The 24785-nt window shown below is 46.2% G+C and overlaps 2 pseudogenes; both read right to left on the bottom strand.

Moving 5' to 3' along the window:
* Window positions 1-438: 438 nt before the first annotated feature.
* Window positions 439-1827, bottom strand: LOC118371303 (toll-like receptor 13; annotated as a pseudogene).
* Window positions 1828-17420: 15593 nt separating this feature from the next.
* Window positions 17421-20612, bottom strand: LOC127914260 (toll-like receptor 13; annotated as a pseudogene).
* Window positions 20613-24785: the final 4173 nt, after the last annotated feature.

Below are 24785 nucleotides of genomic sequence, written 5' to 3'. Positions count from 1 at the left end.
TTAAACCCCTACAACTCATCCAGAACGCCGCAGCCCGTCTGGTGTTCAACCTTCCCAAGTTCTCTCACGTCACCCCACTCCTCCGCTCTCTCCACTGGCTTCCAGTTGAAGCTCGCATCCGCTACAAGACCATGGTGCTTGCCTACGGAGCTGTGAGGGGAACGGCACCTCAGTACCTCCAGGCTCTGATCAGGCCCTACACCCAAACAAGGGCACTGCGTTCATCCACCTCTGGCCTGCTCGCCTCCCTACCACTGAGGAAGTACAGTTCCCGCTCAGCCCAGTCAAAACTGTTCGCTGCTCTGGCTCCCCAATGGTGGAACAAACTCCCTCACGACGCCAGGACAGCGGAGTCAATCACCACCTTCCGGAGACACCTGAAACCCCACCTCTTTAAGGAATACCTAGGATAGGATAAAGTAATCCTTCTCACCCCCCTTAAAAGATTTAGATGCACTATTGTAAAGTGGCTGTTCCACTGGATGTCATAAGGTGAATGCACCAATTTGTAAGTCGCTCTGGATAAGAGCGTCTGCTAAATGACTTAAATGTAAATGTAAATGTAATTCAGTTTCTCTCTCTGTCTTTGTATGTGTCTGTGTGTGCATAATGTCTGTACGTTTACTACATTGAACTTTGTTTCATATCCAGGAATCAGGCTGCTGCTAGGGCAAAGTGTGTCCTATTGGCCAGCTTAACGAGCCCCACAAAGGCTGACTCTTAAAAATTAGTGATTTTGTTCCCTCCAAGATCCAAAATGTGCAGGCATTTGAGTGAATGGAATGTCTTGTTGAAAATAACAACTATCTGATTGTTACGTAGGTTAAGTATTTCCAGGCTATGCAGATCTTCAAAGCTATCCTTGTACAGATCGGCCAGGGGGTTATTGTCCAGACGCAGTGTGACAAGACTAGTCAGCCCACTGAAAGCCTTATGGTCCAGATAGGCAATTATGTTTATGTTGAGTTGTAGGGTCTTCACATTTGGTGTGTGGTGGAAAGCAAAATAATACACATTGAGTACGCGATTGTAACGGTAGCTCAGATCTGTCAGATTTGGGAAAGAGAGGTTCTGTCTGTTGCAGGACATTAGGGAGGTGAGGTGGTTTTTCTCTGCTGTGAAGTTCTTGATTTGATCCTGTCCTTTGAGAAAGTGGAGGCATCTTACCTTCTTCAACTGGTTGAAGGAAAGGTCCAATAAACCTCGGATTGGTGGACAGTTTGAAGTGTGTTCTTTTGCAATGACAGAATCCCATTGCTTCCCAGACAAATTTGACCGTTGTGCTCAAAAGGCTGCATAACTCCATGAGGAGATTGTGAGTCTTCAACCCCATACCAGAGAAGTCTATGTTCCCAGCTCTAACATTGCTGACATTCAAAAGTTCTGGCACTGTAACATTGGTTGAACGCAAACGCATGTCGTTTAGCTTCTGCAAGTCCACACCTTGGAAAGCCCTTGAAGGGAGCTGGTCATTGTAGGAGAGATCCAGCAGTAGTACATGGCTGAGGAATCCCCACTCACATGCTAAAGTGACCAGTTTGTTTTTACAGAGATAGAGGGTGGTGAGGGACTCTGGTAGGTCTGTATGGTTAGAATGATGGAGGGACGTTAGATTGTTATTGCACAGATCTAGTTTTGTCAGCTTTAGTAAGTGAGTCACAGATTCTGCCACGCAGAGAAGTTGTTCAGTTAGTTCTGCCGTAATATGAGGACATCCAGATTGGAGAGTGAGGAGAAAATACCTGGAGGGAGCCTAATCACTGAGTTATTATTTAGTGACAGGTTGACAAGGTTTTTGAAGTCTTGAAACACAGAGGAGCTGAGATTTTATATTTTGTTCAAGGACAGGTTTAGGCTCTTCAGTTGGTGGCAGGTCACCTACAATGGCAAATATGTTCTTTGCCTGGTGACGGATGCAAATGAATATTGTGTGGTTTGAGGTTGGATCCTCAGTGCAATTCCTGAAGCTGTAGCCAACTGTGACCTGGACAATGTGAAGGACAATTGCCACTGATGCCAATATTTTATATTTTAGCCCGGCCATGTTGTCTGACGTGTGCAGCAGGAGAGTAATAAGGTGAGTAAATGTTCTATATCTCCTCCATTGGTTCTGAACTCTTTCCAAGGGGAATCTTGTCCTTTAAAATCACAGTACGTTAATTTTAAGTTCCAGGAAATGCATGCATTGGGAAAATAAAGCTGTTGATTTTCTTTCTTCAAAAGAGTTGTATGGATGTGATAATCATCCTGAATTATACTCCTTTATTCTCCATGGTTGAGAATGCTGATAAGAAAGCCAGCTAAATGGAAGAAGGGAAAAACATTTTAGCAACTTTACAATACATTTCTCAGTGACTTCATTGGAAAACAAGTCTTAATTCTCGTGGCTTTCAGGTTCCTCTTTTCCATTAGGTACAGTGGCTTGCGAAAGTATTCACCTCCTTGGCATTTTTCCTATTTTGTTGCCTTACAACCTGAAATTAAAATGTATTTGTATAATTTGATTTACACAACATGTCTACCACTTTGATGATGCAGAATAGTTTTTATTGTGAAACAAATAAGAAATAAGACAAAAAAACAGAACTTGAGAGTACATACCTATCCTAACATGTTTCCTTGTTTTCTTTCTTTACGCAAGGTTATCTTTGGTCTCTTTGTTGCTTCTGATTAATGCCCTCCTTGCCTGGTCTGTGAGTTTTGGTGGGCGGCCCTCTCTTGGCAGGTTTGTTGTGGTGCCATATTCTTTCCATGTTTAAATAATGGATTTAATCTTGCTCTGTAGGATGTTAAAAGTTTCAGATACTTTTTAGAACCCAATCCTGGTTTGTACCTCTCCACAACATTTTCCCTGAACTGTTTGGAGAGCTCCTTGGTCTTCGTCATGCCGCTTGCTTGGTGATGCCCCTTGTTTAGTGGTGTTGCAGACTCTGGGGCCTTTCAGAACAGGTGAATATATATATATATATACTGAGATCATGTGACACTTAGATTTCACACAGGTGGACTTTATTTAACTAATTGTTTGACTTCTGATGATAATTGGTTGCACCATATTTTTTTTAGGGGCTTCATAGAAAGGGAGTGAATACATATGCATGCATCTCTTTTCCATTTCTTATTTTTTTTCTAATTTCACACAAAATAGTCCAAATTGGATGAAATCGAAATAAAAATCAATTTAAATTACAGGGTGTAATGAAACAAAATAGGAAAAACGCCAAGGGGGATGAATACTTTTGTAAGGCACTGTACTTTCCTTCACCTTATCATGATACACCTCAACCTTACCTCAGACATCTCACAATGGCGTATTTTAAATTGGACAGAGTTAATAGTTTTGTTATTAAATCTTTTATTAATTTACATTTTTTTTATGGACAGTCATAGTCAGAAATGTGGAGGGGAGGCAGATGCAGAGAGGATGGGGAAAAGAAATCTTAAAGCTAGGGGGGCAGAATTTTCACTTTTGGATATTTTCAACTTCCTGCTACTCATGCCAAGAATATAAGATATGCATATTATTATACATGTTACATAGATTTGGATAGAAAACACTCTGAAGTTTCTAAAACTGTTTGAATCATGTCTGTGAGTATAACAGAACTTATGTAGCAGGCAAAACCCAGAGGACTAACTGTTCAGAATTATTTTTTTCCCCTCTCTGTTCACTATATTGTCTTTGCCCTTGGATATTTAATAGGAACCTATTGTCAGTTCCTGCCGCTTCCACACGATGTCGCCAGTCTTTGGAATATGGTTGAGGTTATTCCTTTGTGCTATGAAGATGTAGGCCAACTCGGAACTGGGTACACGCTTGTGAGTTGCGCAAGACGTGAAAAGCAGTGCTGGTTTCTTTTTGTTCCTGTATTGAATACAGATTGCCCCGTCTACAATTTGATCGATTATTAACGTTTAAAAATACCTAACATTGTATTACAAAAGTAGTTCGAAATATTTTGGCAAAGTTTATAGGCAACTTTTGAAATATTTTGTAGTGCCGTTGGGTTTTTGTAAGTTATTTTTTTTCTGGATCAAACGTGCTTTATAAATGGACATTTTCGATATATATGGACGGAATTAATCGAACAAAAGGACCAATTGTGATGTTTATGGGACAAAAGAAGCTCATCAAAGGTAATGCATGTTTTATATTTTATTTCAGCGTTTTGTGCAGCGCCTGCTATGCTAGTTCCTTTGTTTACTCCTAGTGCAGATGTTCCAGGCCAACAGATAATAGCTTCTTATGCTCTCCCCGAAAATCATTTTTAAAATCTGACATGTTGGCTGGATTCACAACGAGTGTAGCTTTAATTGTATCTGTCCATAGAGTACCGAGACAGGATTGTGTTGAGCCACAGATCTGGGTAAGGGTACCAAAAATTGTCTGCAGCATTGAAGGTCCCCAAGAACACAGTGGCCTCCATCATTCTTAAATGGAAGAAGTTTGGAACCACCAAGACTCTTCCTAGAGCTGACTGCCTCGCACAACTGAGCAATCGAGGGGAGAAAGTCCTTGGTCATGGAGGTGTATACTTATGTAAATGTAAAATGTCCAGGTTTTATTTGTAATAAATTAGCCAACATTTCTTAACCTGTTTTTGCTTTGTCATTATGGGGTGGTGTGTGTAGATCTGATGAGGGGAAATAATTATTGCATACATTTTAGAATAAGGCTGTAACCTAACAAAATGTGGAAAAAGTTAAGGGGTCAGTATACTTTCCGAAGGCACTGTAACTTGTGAACACTGCATGCGCTATCACAACAGTTGATCGTCACTTGACTATCATTCAGAAATGTTCTTCCTGATGATGTGGGAAAATGTCAAAATGTAGGCTAATTAAACAGCTTGTACCCTAGTTTATAGAAAGACCCTCAACCACTGTGAAATCAAAGCATTGACTTTTGTACTGCTGCATGCAGCAATTTTCATAATCTGACAAATTAGTTCAATTTCATTCATCATAATCCATAGCAAATTCTACAGCTTTCATTTACCTATCATAATCCATCATAACATCATTTAATGAAGGGTTATCAAACACATTTCAAGAGTTATTTTACAAATCACATTAAAATAAAGCAAAATCATATCTCAAGTCCAATTTGATCTTTAATTAAAAACCTCGAGTCCAGCCTTACCTCGGTTCTAGGGGCTGTATCATGTCTGTATCATGTCCTTTCTGCTACATTATGAAAGCTAGGCTCTTAATCATTGTTTGACTGCCTCGCTTAGGTTGTACAGAAAGAGGAAGGAAATGGACATGGAGTCATGGGACATGATCAAATGAAAGTTGTTCTCCATTAATTGTTCTTCATGTACATGTTGAGGGAGAGGAAAACCCAGGGACTCCAGTCAACAATGTTCCAAACACAATATACACAGATTCAACAGCATATACAATCTCTTTATTCTGCTGGGGAAGGTTTTCATTTTTAAATCTCTCAGTAAACAAATATTTGTTTATTGAATCATTTCAAAATAACTGTGAAACACTATTATACACTAGAAGGATTGATTGCAAAAGAAAGTTGGCGTTCTCAATATTCTACTGATAAATTGGACCGAATAACCCTTTAAGAGGGATGGGTCTTATTTCATATAAAAAGGAAAGGTGTTCCTGATCGGCAGTTATGACAATTCAAGTTTTTGTTTGTCTGTTTTGTTTGTATTTCTAAAATATATTTTTTTATCTATATATTTTTTTAACATAATTCCTGTTTGTGTTTTTGTAGTTGGTTGGATTAATTGTGTCCACCACACCGAGGTAGTTGGCTGAAGAGGGTGTGGCGGGTAGTCTGGGGGACCATGAACCTTTAGCAAGGCTTTATTTACTCAGGTAATCAGGTACTTTTCAGACAAACAAATACACACATTTCTTAACTGAATCATGATATAAAACAACACTATACAAAGTACATCCTATGAGTAAACTGTAAACTGGCCATCTGACAGATTCTGCAGAGAGGCAGGCAGGCCATGACGAGCCAGCATTGGTGGAAAGAGTATCCAATTGTCATACAGTACTTGAGTAAAAGTATCGATACCTTTTAATAGAAAGTTACTCAAATAAAAGTGAAAGTCACCCAGCAAAATAGGACTTGCGTAAAGTCAAAGTAAACTCAGCCAAAAAAGAAATGTCCCCTTTTCAGGACCATGTCTTTCAAAGATGATTTGTAAAAATCCAAACAACTTCACATATCTTCATTGTAAAGGGTTTAAACACTGTTTCCCATGCTTGTTCAATGAACCAAAAACAAGTCATGAATATACACCTGTGGAACGGTCATTGTTGAATCTAGGGGTAATTTTTTTTATTTTTGGAAAAATAACATTCCCAAAGTAAAAGGGCTATTTTTCAGGACCAGAAAATAGAATATGCAAATAATTGACAGCTTAGGATAGAAAACACTCCAAAGTTTCCAAAACTGTAAAGATATTGTCTGTGAGTATAACAGAACTCATATTGCAGGCACAAGAATGAGACGGTAGGCAATTAAGGTCAAAGTTATGAAACCTTAGGACATTAAAGATGCCTTTCTACTGACTGAAAAACAACAAAATAAAGATGCCCAAGGGTCCCTGCTCATCTGTGTGAACGTGACTTAGGCATGCTGTAAGGAGACATGAGGACTACAGATGTGGCCAGGGCAATACATTTCCATGTCTGTGCTGTGAAACATCTCAGACAGTGCTACAGGGAGACAGGACAGACAGCTGGTTGTCCTCGCAGTGGCAGACCACATGTAACAACACCTGCACAAGATCGGTACATCCGAACATCACACCTGCGGGACAGGTACAGGGTGGCATCAACAACTGCCCGAGTTACACCAAGAACACATAACCCCTCCATCAGTGCTCAGACTGTCCACAATAGGCTGAGAGTGGCTGGACTGATGGCTTGTAGGCCTGTTGTAAGGAAGGTCCTCACCAGACATCACCGGCAACAACGTCGCCTATGGGCACAAACCCACCGTCGCTGGACCAGACAGGACTGGCAAAAAGTGCTCTTCAATGACGAGTCACGGTTTTGTCTCACCAGGGGTGATGGTCGTATTTATCGTCGAAGGAATGAGCGTTACAACGAGGCCTGTACTCTGGAGCGGTATCCATTTGGAGTTGGAGGGTCTGTCATGGTCTGTGGCCATGTGTTACAGCATCATCGGACTGAGCTTGTTGTCATTGTATGTGGTACCTTTCCTGCAGGCTCATCCTGACATGACCCTCTAGCATGACAATACAACCAGCCATACTGCTCATTCTGTGCGTGATTTCCAGGAATGTTATTGTTCTGCCATGGCCAGCAAAGAGCCCAGATCTCAAACCCATTGAGCACATCTGGGACCTGTTGGATCGGAAGGTGAGGGCTATGGCCATTCCCCCAAAAAATGTCTGGGAACTTGCAGGTGCCTTTCTGTAAGTCACATGTCTGTGGAACTTGTTCTGTTTATGTCTCAGTTGTTGAATCTTATGTTTATACAAATATTTACACATGTTAAGTTTGCTGAAAATAAAAGCAGTTGACAGTGAGAGGACGTTTATTTTTTTGCTGAGTTTATTTGGTTTAAAATATACTTAAGTATCAAAAGTACATGTACGTGGTCCTTCTGTGGCTCAGTTGGTAGAGCATGGCGCTTGTAACGCCAGGGTAGTGGGTTCGATTCCCGGGACCACCCATACGTAGAATGTATGCACACAAGTCGCTTTGGATAAAAGCGTCAGCTAAATGGCATATATTATTATTATATTATTATATTATGTCATTTCTAAAATATACGTAAGTATCAAAAGTAGAAGTAAAAGCATAAATAATTTCAAATTCCTTATATTAAGCAAAGCAACCTGCACCATTTTCTTGTTTTTAAAATGTACGGAAAGCCAGGGGCACACTCCAACATTATTTACAAAAGATGCATTTGTGTTTAGTGAGTCCGCCAAACTATAGGCTGTAGGGATGACCACGTGTTCTCTTGATAAGTATGTGAATTTCACAACTTTCCTGTCCTGCTAAGCATTCAAAATGTAATGAATACTTTGGGTTGTAAGGAAAACTGTATGGAGTAAAAAGTACAATATTTTCCTTAGGAATGTAGTGAAGTAAAAAATATAAGTAGTGAAGTACAGATACCCCAAAAAAATACTTAAGTGGTACTTTAAACTATTTTTACTTAAGTACTGTACACCACTGGTACCTAGTCATCACGCATGGATCCCTGGGTAAAAAGAAATAGGTTAACATATATCATGACATCACACACTATGAAAACACTTATAGATAGGGCCTTGACTTTTTCTTGGCTAAGTGACCTTAAAGAGAGAGCTCTCAGCCAGGCTGCAGTTTTAGGCTGTAAATACGGTCAGAATTTTCTTTGTCAACATCTCTTGGCCCTAAAATAAAGGACGTCTATAAAGGAGGGTGAAGACACAGAGACAGACACTTGCCACAGCAGCAAGATCCATATGACATTGAAAGGAGCCATTTTCCTCATCCTCATCTGCTCCCACCCACTATCCACTAGACAGTCATCAGCTCTACCCTTTCTATCGCTTCAACCACCACCCCCAATCAGCCCTGTAATCTCCAGGTCCCACCTTCCTGACATGACCTACTATCCCCCTCCCACATGCTAGAGAGTGGCCTGTTCCCTCGGGTCCCTGCCTGCTTTCCCCAACCCTGAACACTGGTCTAATTGTTTACAATTACAACTGACTTGATATTTTATTTCTCTGTTGAATAGTGTCAGGCCATTTGGTTGGCAGGAAGACAAAGTGCCAGCCAGGAAATGTTTGCATTTTTTATTTTGAAATATTTTCTTTCATATGTTTCACATACTCTAAAACTACTTACAGTCTGGACAATAAAAGCACAATTATGCTGTGGAAAAGTAACCGCAGCAGATTGTATTTTTTACTGCATGAATACTTCTAATTTAAACGTGTGCATGCAAAAACATACAGAAGCACTATAAAATAAAATGTATTGCATAACTTTTACAGTATGTTGTTTACAGACAGCTACAGTGAGAACTTTGGCAGAACACAAATGTGTCCCTCAGGTTTTTTTTGCCACTGGGCCTACTCAAAGTATATTTGTAATTATTTTTGACAAGCAGAATTCTTTAGCACAGAAGATCAAAGACATAAATCAGCATGAATGCGTTATGCAGAGGACTGCTGTCCATGGGAAGATCTCAATCGCATACTCCTCACATCTCTTCTCAGAGGTCCCTCCCCTCTGACCTTTTCCTCTGGGTTTTGAGGAGGAGAGAGGATGTGATTATGTAATTGAGATTCTCACCATTTAAGATGGACTGAATCAAATGAAACCTGTGAATATAATACTGTACATAGTAACACACTGTTTTATATTAAAATCTAATAATAGATCATGAATTAATTTGTTTTATTTTGTGCATTCTTCATTGAGAAAGTGATATTTACCATCAAGAAGTATACTTATAGAATATGTAAATTAACTTTGCAACATGATTTGTCTGATCATCCTATTTCTCATGTCCATATCCATTTTCCGGTAATACATACAGTATTACAATATTATTAAGTACTGATCACAGCAGGATTAAGTTTGTTTTTTTCCATTACAAAAGCAAATGACAAAATCAAACAAATTATGACTTTCACTTATTATTGCAATCGATCAAAGCATAAACAATGCTGGATTTCAAGCAAGTAGAATGTTATGGTAATGAAGGCACTTTCACAAGATATTCAGTTCCTCTCTGGATTTGTATGTGTGTGGGTAGGCATAATTTCACTACTTTTCTACATTGAACTTAGTTTCATATCCTGGAATCAGGCTGTTGCCAGGGCAAAGTGTGCCCTCTAACCATTCCCTTTAGTCATTAAGTAATACATCTCGTCTGTAACGGCGTTCTTCGTTTGTCGAAAGAGAGTCGGACCGAAATGCAGCGTAGTGGTTACTCATGTCTTTAAATGAAACAAATGACGATACATGAAATAACTTAATAAATACAAAAACAACAAACGGAACGTGAAAACCTAATACAGCCTGTCTGGTGAACAACAACACGGAGACAGGAACAATCACCCGCGAAATACACTGTGAAACCCAGGCTACCTAAATATGGTTCCCAATCAGAGACAACGAGAATCACCTGACTCTGATTGAGAACCGCCTCAGGCAGCCAAGCCTATGCTACATCCCTACTCAGCCGCAAACCCAATGCCTACAAAACCCCAATACGAAACACAACATATAAACCCATGTCACACCCTGGCCTGAACAAATAATATAACGAAAACACAAAAATACTATGACCAAGGCGTGACAGAACCCTCCCCCCTAAGGTGCGGACTCCAGGACGCACCTCAAAACCATAGGGAGGGTCCGGGTGGGTGTCTGTCCATGGTGGCGGCTCCGGTTCGGGACGTGGACCCCACTCCATTAATGTCATAGTTCCTCCCCTTCGCGTTTTGGGATAATCCACCCTCGCCGCCGACCATGGCCTAATAGTCCTCACCCAGAACCCCACTGGACTGAGGGGCAGCTCGGGACTGAGGGGAAGCTCGGGACTGAGGGGCAGCTCGGGACTGAGGGGCAGCTCGGGACTGAGGGGCAGCTCGGGACTGAGGGGCAGCTCGGGACTGAGGGGAAGCTCGGGACTGAGGGGAAGCTCGGGACTGAGGGGCAGCCCGGGACTGAGGGGAAGCCCAGTACTGAGAGGAAGCCCAGTACTGAGATGAAGCTCAGGCAGGTAGTAGGCTCCGATAGATCCTGGCTGGCTGGCGGATCTGGAAGATTCTGGTTGACTGGCAGATCTGGAAGAGACTGGTTGACTGGCAGATCTGGAAGAATCTGGTTGACTGGCAGATCTAGAAGATCATGGCTGACTGGCGGATCTAGCTGCTCTATGCAGACTGGCAGCTCTGGCTGCTCCATGCAGACTGGCAGCTCTGGCTGTTCCATGCAGATTGACAGCTCAGGCTGCTCCATGCAGACTGACATCTCAGGCTGCTCCATGCAGACTGACAGCTCTGGCTGCTCCATGCAGACTGGCAGCTCTGGCTGCATCATGCAGACTGACAGCTCTGGCTGCTCCATGCAGGCTGGCAGCACCTTGCAGACTTGCAGCTCCTTGCAGACTGACAGCTCTGGCTGCTCCATGCAGGCTGACAGCTCCTTGTAGACTGACAGCTCCTTGCAGACTGGCAGCTCCTTGCAGACTGGCAGCTCCGTGCAGACTGACAGCTCTGGCTGCTTCATGCAGACTGACAGCTCTGGCTGCTTCATGCAGACTGACAGCTCTGGCTGCTCCATGCAGGCTGGCAGCACCTTGCAGACTGGCAGCTCCTTGCAGACTGGCAGCTCCTTGCAGACTGACAGCTCTGGCTGCTCCATGCAGGCTGACAGCTCCTTGTAGACTAACAGCTCCTTGCAGACTGGCAGCTCCTTGCAGACTGGCAGCTCCTTGCAGACTGACAGCTCTGGCTGCTTCATGCAGACTGACAGCTCTAGCTGCTTCATGCAGACTGACAGCTCTGGCTGCTTCATGCAGACTGGCAGCTCAGGCTGCTCCGAACAGGCAGGAGGCTCCGGCAGCGCTGTAGAGGAGAAAGGCTCTAGAAGCGCTGAACAGGCGGGAGACTCCGACAGCGCAGGAGGGAAGGAAGGCTCTGGCTGTGCTGAACAGGCGAGGCGCACTGAAGGCCTGGTGCGTGGTGCTGGAACTGGTGATACTGGATCGAGGACACGCACAGGAAGCCTGGTGCGGGGAGCTGCTACCGGAGGACTGTTGTGTGGAGGTGGCTCTGGATAGACCGGACCTTGCAGGCGCACTGGAGCTCTTGAGCACCGAGCCTGCCCAACCTTACCTGGCTCGATGCCCACTCTAGCCCTGCCAATACGAAGAGCTGGTATGAAACGCACCGGGCTATGCACCCGCACTGGAAACACCGTGCGCTCCATAGCATAACACGGTGCCTGCCCGGTCTCTCTAGCCCCCCGGTAAGCACAGGGAGTTTGCTCAGGTCTCCTACCTGGCATAGCCATACTCCCTGTAAGCCCCCCCAATACATTTTTGGGGCTGACTCTCAGGCTTCCATCCGCGTCGCCGTGCTGCCTCCTCATACCAGCGCCTCTCCGCTTTTCCGCCTCCAGTTCTTCCTTGGGACGGCGATATTCTCCAGGCTGAGCCCAGGGTCCTTTCCGTCTAATATCTCCTCCCAAGTCCAGAAGTCCTTTGATCGCTGCTCCTCACGATAAACAGGGAGAGTTGGCTCAGGTCTGACTCCTGACTCTGCCACTCTCTCCCTGAGCCCTCCCCCAATACATTTTTGGGGCTGACTTTCGGGTTTCTTTCTGCGCCGCCGTGTCTTTCACTTCGACTCCATTCTAGTATAGCCCTCTTCGCACTGCTCCAGCGAATCCCAGGCGGGCTCCGGCACTCTCTGGGTCGACCGCCCACCTGTCTATTTCATCCCACGTTGTATACTCCATACTTCTGCTGTCCATAACGTCCTCCCTTCGGTGCTCCTGCTGTCGCTGCCTGTAACCACGCCACTCGGTCCGTGTGTGGTGGTTGATTCTGTAACGGCGTTCTTCGTTTGTCGAAAGAGAGTCGGACCGAAATGCAGCGTGGTGGTTACTCATGTCTTTAATGAAACAAATGACGATACATGAAATAACTTAATAAATACAAAAACAACAAACGGAACGTGAAAACCTAATACAGCCTGTCTGGTGAACAACAACACGGAGACAGGAACAATCACCCACGAAATACACTGTGAAACCCAGGCTACCTAAATATGGTTCCCAATCAGAGACAATGAGAATCACCTGACTCTGATTGAGAACCGCCTCAGGCAGCCAAGCCTATGCTGCACCCCTACTCTGCCGCAATCCCAATGCCTACAAAACCCCAATACGAAACACAACATATAAACCCATGTCACACCCTGGCCTGAACAAATAATATAACAAAACACAAAAATACTATGACCAAGGCGTGACAGAACCCTCCCCCTAAGGTGCGGACTCCAGGACGCACCTCAAAACCATAGGGAGGGTCCGGGTGGGTGTCTGTCCATGGTGGCGGCTCCGGCTCGGGACGTGGACCCCACTCCATAAATGTCATAGTTCCTCCCCCTCGCGTCCTGGGATAATCCACCCTCGCCGCCGACCATGGCCTAATAGTCCTCACCCAGAACCCCACTGGACTGAGGGGCAGCTCGGGACTGAGGGGCAGCTCGGGACTGAGGGGCAGCTCGGGACTGAGGGGCAGCTCGGGACTGAGGGGCAGCTCGGGACTGAGGGGCAGCTCGGGACTGAGGGGAAGCTCGGGACTGAGGGGAAGCTCGGGACTGAGGGGCAGCCCGGGACTGAGGGGAAGCCCGGGACTGAGGGGAAGCCCAGTACTGAGAGGAAGCCCAGTACTGAGATGAAGCTCAGGCAGGTAGTAGGCTCCGATAGATCCTGGCTGGCTGGCGGATCTGGAAGATTCTGGTTGACTGGCAGATCTGGAAGAGACTGGTTGACTGGCAGATCTGGAAGAATCTGGTTGACTGGCAGATCTAGAAGATCATGGCTGACTTGCGGATCTAGCTGCTCTATGCAGACTGGCTGCTCTGGCTGCTCCATGCAGACTGGCAGCTCTGGCTGTTCCATGCAGATTGACAGCTCAGGCTGCTCCATGCAGACTGACATCTCAGGCTGCTCCATGCAGACTGACAGCTCTGGCTGCTCCATGCAGACTGGCAGCTCTGGCTGCATCATGCAGACTGACAGCTCTGGCTGCTCCATGCAGGCTGGCAGCACCTTGCAGACTTGCAGCTCCTTGCAGACTGACAGCTCTGGCTGCTCCATGCAGGCTGACAGCTCCTTGTAGACTGACAGCTCCTTGCAGACTGGCAGCTCCTTGCAGACTGACAGCTCTGGCTGCTTCATGCAGACTGACAGCTCTGGCTGCTTCATGCAGACTGACAGCTCTGGCTGCTCCATGCAGGCTGGCAGCACCTTGCAGACTGGCAGCTCCTTGCAGACTGGCAGCTCCTTGCAGACTGACAGCTCTGGCTGCTCCATGCAGGCTGACAGCTCCTTGCAGACTGACAGCTCCTTGCAGACTGGCAGCTCCTTGCAGACTGACAGTTCTGGCTGCTTCATGCAGACTGACAGCTCTGGCTGCTTCATGCAGACTGACAGCTCTGGCTGCTCCATGCAGACTGACAGCTCTGACTGTTCCGAACAGGCAGGAGGCTCCGGCAGCGCTGTAGAGGAGGAAGGCTCTAGAAGCGCTGAACAGGCGGGAGACTCCAACAGCACAGGAGGGAAGGAAGGCTCTGGCTGTGCTGAACAGGCGAGGCGCACTGAAGGCCTGGTGCGTGGTGCTGGAACTTGTGATACTGGATCGAGGACACGCACAGGAAGCCTGGTGCGGGGAGCTGCTACCGGAGGACTGTTGTGTGGAGGTGGCTCTGGATAGACCGGACCTTGCAGGCGCACTGGAGCTCTTGAGCACCGAGCCTGCCCAACCTTACCTGGCTCGATGCCCACTCTAGCCCTGCCAATACGAAGAGCTGGTATGAAACGCACCGGGCTATGCACCCGCACTGGAAACACTGTGCGCTCCATAGCATAACACGGTGCCTGCCTGGTCTCTCTAACCCCCGGTAAGCACAGGGAGTTTGCGCAGGTCTCCTACCTGGCATAGCCATACTCCCTGTAAGCCCCCCCCAATACATTTTTGGGGCTGACTCTCAGGCTTCCATCCGCGTCGCCGTGCTGCCTCCTCATACCAGCGCCTCTCCGCTTTTTTCCGCCTCCAGTTCTTCCTTGGGACGGCGATATTCTCCAGGCTGAGCCCAGGGTCCTTTTCCGTCTAATATCTCCTCCCAAGTCCAGAAGTCCTTTGATCGCTGCTCCTCACGATAAACAGGGAGAGTTGGCTCAGGTCTGACTCCTGACTCTGCCACTCTCTCCCTGAGCCCTCCCCCAATACATTTTTGGGGCTGACTTTCGGGTTTCTTTCTGCGCCGCCGTGTCTTTCACTTCGACTCCATTCTAGTATAGCCCTCTTCGCACTGCTCCAGCGAATCCCAGGCGGGCTCCGGCACTCTCTCTGGGTCGACCGCCCACCTGTCTATTTCATCCCACGTTGTATACTCCATACTTCTGCTGTCCATAACGTCCTCCCTTCGGTGCTCCTGCTGTCGCTGCCTGTAACCACGCCACTCGGTCCGTGTGTGGTGGTTGATTCTGTAACGGCGTTCTTCGTTTGTCGAAAGAGAGTCGGACCGAAATGCAGCGTGGTGGTTACTCATGTCTTTAATGAAACAAATGACGATACATGAAATAACTTAATAAATACAAAAACAACAAACGGAACGTGAAAACCTAATACAGCCTGTCTGGTGAACAACAACACGGAGACAGGAACAATCACCCACGAAATACACTGTGAAACCCAGGCTACCTAAATATGGTTCCCAATCAGAGACAATGAGAATCACCTGACTCTGATTGAGAACCGCCTCAGGCAGCCAAGCCTATGCTGCACCCCTACTCTGCCGCAATCCCAATGCCTACAAAACCCCAATACGAAACACAACATATAAACCCATGTCACACCCTGGCCTGAACAAATAATATAACAAAACACAAAAATACTATGACCAAGGCGTGACAGAACCCTCCCCCTAAGGTGCGGACTCCAGGACGCACCTCAAAACCATAGGGAGGGTCCGGGTGGGTGTCTGTCCATGGTGGCGGCTCCGGTTCGGGACGTGGACCCCACTCCATTAATGTCATAGTTCCTCCCCTTCGCGTTTTGGGATAATCCACCCTCGCCGCCGACCATGGCCTAATAGTCCTCACCCAGAACCCCACTGGACTGAGGGGCAGCTCGGGACTGAGGGGCAGCTCGGGACTGAGGGGCAGCTCGGGACTGAGGGGCAGCTCGGGACTGAGGGGCAGCTCGGGACTGAGGGGCAGCTCGGGACTGAGGGGAAGCTCGGGACTGAGGGGAAGCTCGGGACTGAGGGGCAGCCCGGGACTGAGGGGCAGCCCGGGACTGAGGGGAAGCCCAGTACTGAGAGGAAGCCCAGTACTGAGATGAAGCTCAGGCAGGTAGTAGGCTCCGATAGATCCTGGCTGGCTGGCGGATCTGGAAGATTCTGGTTGACTGGCAGATCTGGAAGAGACTGGTTGACTGGCAGATCTGGAAGAATCTGGTTGACTGGCAGATCTAGAAGATCATGGCTGACTTGCGGATCTAGCTGCTCTATGCAGACTGGCTGCTCTGGCTGCTCCATGCAGACTGGCAGCTCTGGCTGTTCCATGCAGATTGACAGCTCAGGCTGCTCCATGCAGACTGACATCTCAGGCTGCTCCATGCAGACTGACAGCTCTGGCTGCTCCATGCAGACTAGCAGCTCTGGCTGCATCATGCAGACTGACAGCTCTGGCTGCTCCATGCAGGCTGGCAGCACCTTGCAGACTTGCAGCTCCTTGCAGACTGACAGCTCTGGCTGCTCCATGCAGGCTGACAGCTCCTTGTAGACTGACAGCTCCTTGCAGACTGGCAGCTCCTTGCAGACTGACAGCTCTGGCTGCTTCATGCAGACTGACAGCTCTGGCTGCTTCATGCAGACTGACAGCTCTGGCTGCTCCATGCAGGCTGGCAGCACCTTGCAGACTGGCAGCTCCTTGCAGACTGGCAGCTCCTTGCAGACTGACAGCTCTGGCTGCTCCATGCAGGCTGACAGCTCCTTGTAGACTAACAGCTCCTTGCAGACTGGCAGCTCCTTGCAGACTGGCAGCTCCTTGCAGACTGACAGCTCTGGCTGCTTCATGCAGACTGACAGCTCTAGCTGCTTCATGCAGACTGACAGCTCTGGCTGCTTCATGCAGACTGGCAGCTCAGGCTGCTCTGAACAGGCAGGAGGCTCCGGCAGCGCTGTAGAGGAGGAAGGCTCTAGAAGCGCTGAACAGGCGGGAGACTCCGACAGCGCAGGAGGGAAGGAAGGCTCTGGCTGTGCTGAACAGGCGAGGCGCACTGAAGGCCTGGTGCGTGGTGCTGGAACTGGTGATACTGGATCGAGGACACGCACAGGAAGCCTGGTGCGGGGAGCTGCTACCGGAGGACTGTTGTGTGGAGGTGGCTCTGGATAGACCGGACCTTGCAGGCGCACTGGAGCTCTTGAGCACCGAGCCTGCCCAACCTTACCTGGCTCGATGCCCACTCTAGCCCTGCCAATACGAAGAGCTGGTATGAAACGCACCGGGCTATGCACCCGCACTGGAAACACCGTGCGCTCCATAGCATAACACAGTGCCTGCCCGGTCTCTCTAGCCCCCGGTAAGCACAGGGAGTTTGCTCAGGTCTCCTACCTGGCATAGCCATACTCCCTGTAAGCCCCCAATACATTTTTGGGGCTGACTCTCAGGCTTCCATCCGCGTCGCCGTGCTGCCTCCTCATACCAGCGCCTCTCCGCTTTTCCGCCTCCAGTTCTTCCTTGGGACGGCGATATTCTCCAGGCTGAGCCCAGGGTCCTTTTCCGTCTAATATCTCCTCCCAAGTCCAGAAGTCCTTTGATCGCTGCTCCTCACGATAAACAGGGAGAGTTGGCTCAGGTCTGACTCCTGACTCTGCCACTCTCTCCCTGAGCCCTCCCCCAATACATTTTTGGGGCTGACTTTCGGGTTTCTTTCTGCGCCGCCGTGTCTTTCACTTCAACTCCATTCTAGTATAGCCCTCTTCGCACTGCTCCAGCGAATCCCAGGCAGGCTCCGGCACTCTCTCTGGGTCGACCGCCCACCTGTCTATTTCATCCCACGTTGTATACTCCATACTTCTGGTGTCCATAACGTCCTCCCTTCGGTGCTCCTGCTGTCGCTGCCTGTAACCACGCCACTCGGTCCGTGTGTGGTGGTTGATTCTGTAACGGCGTTCTTCGTTTGTCGAAAGAGAGTCGGACCGAAATGCAGCGTGGTGGTTACTCATGTCTTTAATGAAACAAATGACGATACATGAAATAACTTAATAAATACAAAAACAACAAACGGAACGTGAAAACCTAATACAGCCTGTCTGGTGAACAACAACACGGAGATAGGAACAATCACCCACGAAATACACTGTGAAACCCAGGCTACCTAAATATGGTTCCCAATCAGAGACAATGAGAATCACCTGACTCTGATTGAGAACCGCCTCAGGCAGCCAAGCCTATGCTGCACCCCTACTCTGCCGCAATCCCAATGCCTACAAAACCCCAATACGAAACACAACATATAAACCCATGTCACACCCTGGCCTGAACAAATAATATAACAAAACACAAAAATACTATGACCAAGGCGTGACAGAACCCTCCCCCCTAAGGTGCGGACTCCAGGACGCACCTCAAAACCATAGGGAGGGTCCGGGTGGGTGTCTGTCCATGGTGGCGGCTCCGGTTCGGGACGTGGACCCCACTCCATTAATGTCATAGTTCCTCCCCTTCGCGTTTTGGGATAATCCACCCTCGCCGCCGACCATGGCCTAATAGTCCTCACCCAGAACCCCACTGGACTGAGGGGCAGCTCGGGACTGAGGGGCAGCTCGGGACTGAGGGGCAGCTCGGGACTGAGGGGCAGCTCGGGACTGAGGGGCAGCTCGGGACTGAGGGGAAGCTCGGGACTGAGGGGAAGCTCGGGACTGAGGGGCAGCCCGGGACTGAGGGGCAGCCCGGGACTGAGGGGCAGCCCAGTACTGAGAGGAAGCCCAGTACTGAGATGAAGCTCAGGCAGGTAGTAGGCTCCGATAGATCCTGGCTGGCTGGCGGATCTGGAAGATTCTGGTTGACTGGCAGATCTGGAAGAGACTGGTTGACTGGCAGATCTGGAAGAATCTGGTTGACTGGCAGATCTAGAAGATCATGGCTGACTGGCGGATCTAGCTGCTCTATGCAGACTATATAATATAACAATAATATACAAAACACAAAAATACTATGACCAAGGCGTGACACGTCTGTCAGTGTATTACATTTTGAGCCAGTGATATAATTATTATAGAATATTTAAATTAACTTTGCAACATGATTTGTCAGGGTACGTCTCACAAATGTAATACCCATTTCCATTTCCCTCTACATCTTTTAAATGTACACACATTATTACAATATTATTAAGTACTGATCATGACAGGATTAAGTTTGTTTGCCATGAGAGAAAATTAAAAAAGGAAACAAATCATGACAAGCTTATTATAGCAATCGATCAAAGCAAGTAGAACATCATTGTACTGAGGGCACATTTACAAAATATTCAGTTCCTCCCTCTGTGTATGTGTGCATCATTTTGGTACTTTTACAACATTGAACTTTGTTTCATATCCAGGAATCAGGCTGCTGCCAGAGCAAAGCGTGTCCTCTAACCCTTTCCTAAAGTCATTAAGTAATACTTAGCATCATCGTCGGTGGCTAAATTAAATATCCTTCCCACCCCTCTTCCTCATCTTCCTCTTCAAAACTGCTACCCTGGCTCCTTAGCTCTCTCCTCAGATGGTTCCAAAACAGTTCCTGGGCCTAGACCGGCTCAGTGCAGTCTGGCCCCGGCCACTGCAGGTAGGTCTCCTTCAACATTACCTTTCTCATACGGTGGTAAACCAACAGCTGCCTTTCAGCGATGGGGTCCAGGAATATGAGCAGGGGCACATCCTGGAGCTTGAGGAAGAGCCTGTAGCTGGCCTGTTAATCACGCAGATGGTCTTGCGGCTGCTGTACACGGCGGAGACGATGTTGTCCACAATGTTGCGGCCCAGCTCAAAGTCATGGTGATGCAGGCACAGCCGGAAAGAGGCTCCGTTGCTCTCCAGGTTGGGAAGTAGCTGGTCTACTAAACTGGATTATAGTCAGCAGTAAAATAACAGTGGTTGTGGTGGCATAAATTTGTAAGTCGCTCTGGATAAGAGCGTCTGCTAAATGACTTAAATGTAAATGTAATAAAGGTACTCACCCAGGTCCAGGTAGAAGACATTGGTGTCAAAGTTGTCAAAGTTGTATAAGTTGTATATGGTTTGTTGGATTTTTTTCTGGGCAATGTAGTCAATAGAGTAAGACTAACTGGACTCTGGTTTGTCAAAGTCCAGTTCTGAAGATCCCTGTTGAGGCAGTTACATCTAAGAGGAATATTACGCAGAGCCTCCAGCACATTCTCATCTAACGATTACATTACGTTTTGGTTGAGAAGCAAGATCTCCAGCTCCGTCAGATCCCTGAAAACCTCCTTTTGAGAATAACTGGACACGCATGTTCCTTGCGCTGAGCTTGCTCAACTTCCGCAGATTTTTGAAGATGCCCGACTGCAGCTGCATCACCCCGGCACAGGAGTTGTCCAAGGAGAGGAAAGTCAACTTGGTCAGATTGTCAAAAGTGTCCGCTGCGAGTTGTAGGGTCTTCACATTTGGTGTGTGGTGGAAAGCAAAAGAGTGCGATTCTTGATTTGATCCTGTTCTTTGAGAAAGTGGAGGCATCTTACCTTCCTCAACTGATTGAAGAAAAGATCCAATAAACCTCTGATTGTTGGACAGTTGGAAAGTGTGTTATTCCGCAATGACTGTATCCCATTGGTACCCAGACACAGCTTTTTAAAAATGTAACCTTTGTACTCAAAAGGCTGCATAACTCCATGAGCAGATTGTGAGTCTTCAACCCCATACCAGAGAAGTCTATGTTCCCAGCTCTAACATTGCTGATGTTCAAAAGCTCTGGCACTGTGACATTGGTTGAATGCAAACGCATGTAGTTTAGCTTCCGCAAGTTCACACCTTGGAAAGCCCTTGAAGGGAGCTGGTCATTGTAGGAGAGATCCAGTAGTAGTATATGGCTGAGGAATCCCCACTCACATGCTAACGTGGCCAGTTACAGAGATAAAGGGTGGTGAGGGACTCTGGTAGGTCTGTATGGTTATAATGCTGGATGGACGTTAGATTGTTATTGCACAGATCTAGTTTTGTCAGCTTTAGTAAGTGAGTCACAGATTCTGCCACCGCAGAGAAGTTGTTCAGGTATTTCTGCTGTAATATGATTGTAGAGTGAGGAGAAAATAAGTGGAGGGAGCATAATCAGTGAGTTATTATTTAGTGACAGGTTGACAAGTTTCTTGAGGTCCTGAAATACAGAGGAGCTGAGATTTTATATTTTTTTCAAGGTCATTTTTAGGCTCTTCAGTTGGATCAGATTTTGGGATGTCTGGTTGTCTATGGTCTCCAGATGATTATTGTCAATCTGAAGCGTCCTGAGGTTTGGAAGATGGTCGAAGGTATTTACATTACATCTTTTAGCCCGGCCATGTTGTCTGACGTGTGCAGCAGGAAAGGGAAAAGGTGAGTAATGTTCTACATCTAGTCTGAACTTTTCCAATGAGAATCTTGTCCTTTAATTAAAAGCACATTACCATCATTTTAATTAAGTTCCAGGAAATGTTTGCATTGGGAAAATAAACGTGTTATTTTTGTTTCTTCAAATGAGTTAGACTATATTCTCCATAGGTATGCATGCCAATAAACCAGCTCAATTGGGAAGGGAAAAAACACATTTTAGTGACTTTACAATACATTTCTCAGTGACTTCATTGGAAAATAAAAAAATAACTGTGCCATTGATAATTGTTAGTTCTTTTGCGGTTTTATGTTCCTCTTTTCCATTAGGTATTTTCCTTCACCATATCATGATACACCTCAACCTTATGGTGCCATTTTTCTGCTTTACCAAATGAGGAGAGTTACAAACTACACACCAGTCAGAGTTACACTTAAACTGTATATTTTTATTAAGAGCTTTGCAATAGCCCTTTTTGACTTTCAATGATGCGCTACCTCTAATGAACCATTGAAAAGTGAATACAGAAAAGTAAAAAGATCTTTTATAGCCAAGATACACCCCGCTCAACTTACATGACGAACCACAGATCTTAGGAACAATTCACAAAGGTGTGAAAGATATTTATAAAACATAGCAGACAGTTACTGCTGTGTCAACAGTTCTCATTGTAAAGACCAGTGTCTGTCCACCTCCTACTCCAAACTGGAACCCGTCTCACCCTGGTACGGTATAGCACAAAAACATTACCTTTACTATCTGGAATGTTCTTTAGGCTTTATTACCCAAGGACATCGTAAATCTCCTCTGTCAGTGCTATCTCATAGAGGCCCATCCTCAGTGGAACACACACACACACAATAGTTAACAGAATACTCTATTCTGTCGAATAAAACAACCATTCTAATGCAATACAAAGATTGTGATCTTACAAGCACTATAATATAATGTTGCAATTTTCCACAACATCCTCACCTCAGACATCTCCCAATGATGTCTTTGTAAATTGGACAAAGATCACAGTTTAGTTTTTAAATAATAGTTTTTTTGTTGTTATTGTTTTATGGACAGTGATAGTCGAAGATGTAGAGGGGAAGCAGATACAGAGGGAGACAGAGAGGACGGGTTGAGAGGGAATTGTTTCCACATCACCAGGTGTATACAGTGAGAGACAGAATAACAACAAAGAAATCCAGAAAAACGCATGTCAAAAATGTTATAAATTGATTTGCATTTTAATGAGGAAAATAAGTATTTGACCCCCTCTCAATCAGAAAGATTTCTGGCTCCAAGGTGTTAATTGCAATGATCATGAGAATGGAATCAGCCCAGAACTACACGGGTGTAAGGGTTTTCTTCTGGTGAAAGAGAGGCGGACCAAAATGCAGTGTGGTGGTTATTCATGTGTTTAATAAAGACGACTATACACGAACAGACGATACAAAACAAGAAAAGTGAAAACCTAAACAGTCCTATCTGGTGCAAACATAGAGACAGGAACAATCACCCACAAAACCCAACACAAAACAGGCTACCTAAATATGGTTCCCAATCAGAGACAATGACTAACACCTGCCTCTGATTGAGAACCATATCAGGCCAAACATTGAAATAGACAAACCAGACACACAACATAGAATGCCCACCCAGCTCACGTCCTGACCAACACTAAAACAAGGAAAACACATACGAACGATGGACAGAACGTGACAACGGGAGGATCTTGTCAATGATCTCAAGGCGGCTGGGACCATAGTCACCAAGAAAACAATTGGTAACACACTACGCCGTGAAGGACTGAAATCCTGCAGCGCCCGCAACGTCCCCCTGCTCAAGAAAGCACATATACATGCCCGTCTGAAGTTTGCCAATGAACATCTGAATGATTCAAAGGACATCTGGGTGAAAGTGTTGTGGTCAGATGAGACCAAAACGGAGCTCTTTGGCATCAACTCAACTTGCCGTGTTTGGAGGAGGAGGAATGCTGCCTATGACCCCAAGAACACCATCCCCACCGTCAAACATGGAGGTGGAAACATTATGCTTTGGGGGTGTTTTTCTGCTAAGGGGACAGGACAACTTCACCGCATCAAAGGGACGATGGACGGGGCCATGTATGTTTAAATCTTGGGTGAGAACCTCCTTCCCTCAGCCAGGGCCTTGAAAATGGGTCGTGAATGGGTATTCCAGCATGACAATGACCCAGAACACACGGCCAAGGCAACAAAGGAGTGGCTTAAGAAGAAGCACATTAAGGTCCTGGAGTGGCCTAGCCAGTCTCCAGATCTTAATCCTATAGAAAATCTGTGGAGGGAGCTGAAGGTTTGAGTTGCCAAACGTCAGCCTCGAAACCTTAATGACTCGGAGAAGATATGCAAAGAGGAGTGGGACAAAATCCTTCCTGAGATGTGTGCAAACCTGGTGGCCAACTACAAGAAACGTCTGACCTCTGTGAATGCCAACAAGGGTTTTGCCACCAAGTACTAAGTCATGTTTTGCAGAGGGGTCAAATACTTATTTTCCTCATTAAAATGCTAATCAATTTCTAACATTTTTGACATGCATTTTTCTGGAATTGTTTGTTGTTATTCTGTCTCTCACTGTTCAAATAAACCTACCATTAAAATTATAGACTGATCATTTCTTTGTCAGTGTCTTGGGGGCTAACCATTACACCAGACTGCCACAGTTTTGTGACATGTCATTTTAGTGTGTACCGTATATTGTAATTATAGTTTTTTTTACTTTTTACTTTATATTTTTATTTCACCTTTATTTAACCAGGTAAGCTAGTTGAGAACAAGTTCTCATTTGCAACTGCGACCTGGCCAAGATAAAACGTAGACGTTCGACACATACACATACACATGGAATGAACAAAACATACAGTCAATAATACAGTAGAAAAAGAAGAAAACAAAGTCTCTATACAGTGAGTGCAAATAAGAACAAATAAGGGAGTTAAGGCAATAAATAGGCCATGGTGGCGAAGTAATTACAATATGGCAATTAAACACTGGAATGGTAGATGTGCAGAAGATGGATGTGCAAGTAGAGATACTGTGGTGCAAAAGGAGCAAAATAAATAAATACAGTATGGGAATGAGGTAGATAGATGGGCTGTATACAGATGGGCTATGAACAGGTGCAGTGATCTGTGAGCTGCTCTGACAGCTGGTTCTTAAAGCTAGTGAGGGAGATAGGAATCTCCAGCTTCAGTGATTTTTGCAGTTTGTTCCAGTCAGTGGCAGCAGAGAATTGGAAGGAAGGGCGACCAAAGAAGGAATTGGCTTTGGGGGAGACCATTGAGATATACCTGCTGGAGCGTGTGCTACGAGTGGGTGCTGCTATGGTGACCAGCGAGCTGAGATAAGGTGGGTCTTTACCTAGCAGAGACTTGTAGATAACCTGTAGCCAGTGGTTATGAAGCGAGGGCC

The sequence above is a fragment of the Oncorhynchus keta genome, chromosome 31 (assembly GCF_023373465.1).
Source record: "Oncorhynchus keta strain PuntledgeMale-10-30-2019 chromosome 31, Oket_V2, whole genome shotgun sequence".
Lineage (NCBI taxonomy): Eukaryota > Metazoa > Chordata > Actinopteri > Salmoniformes > Salmonidae > Oncorhynchus > Oncorhynchus keta.
The sequence above is the reverse complement of the archived record's forward strand: the minus strand, read 5'-3'. Positions and strand labels throughout refer to the sequence as shown.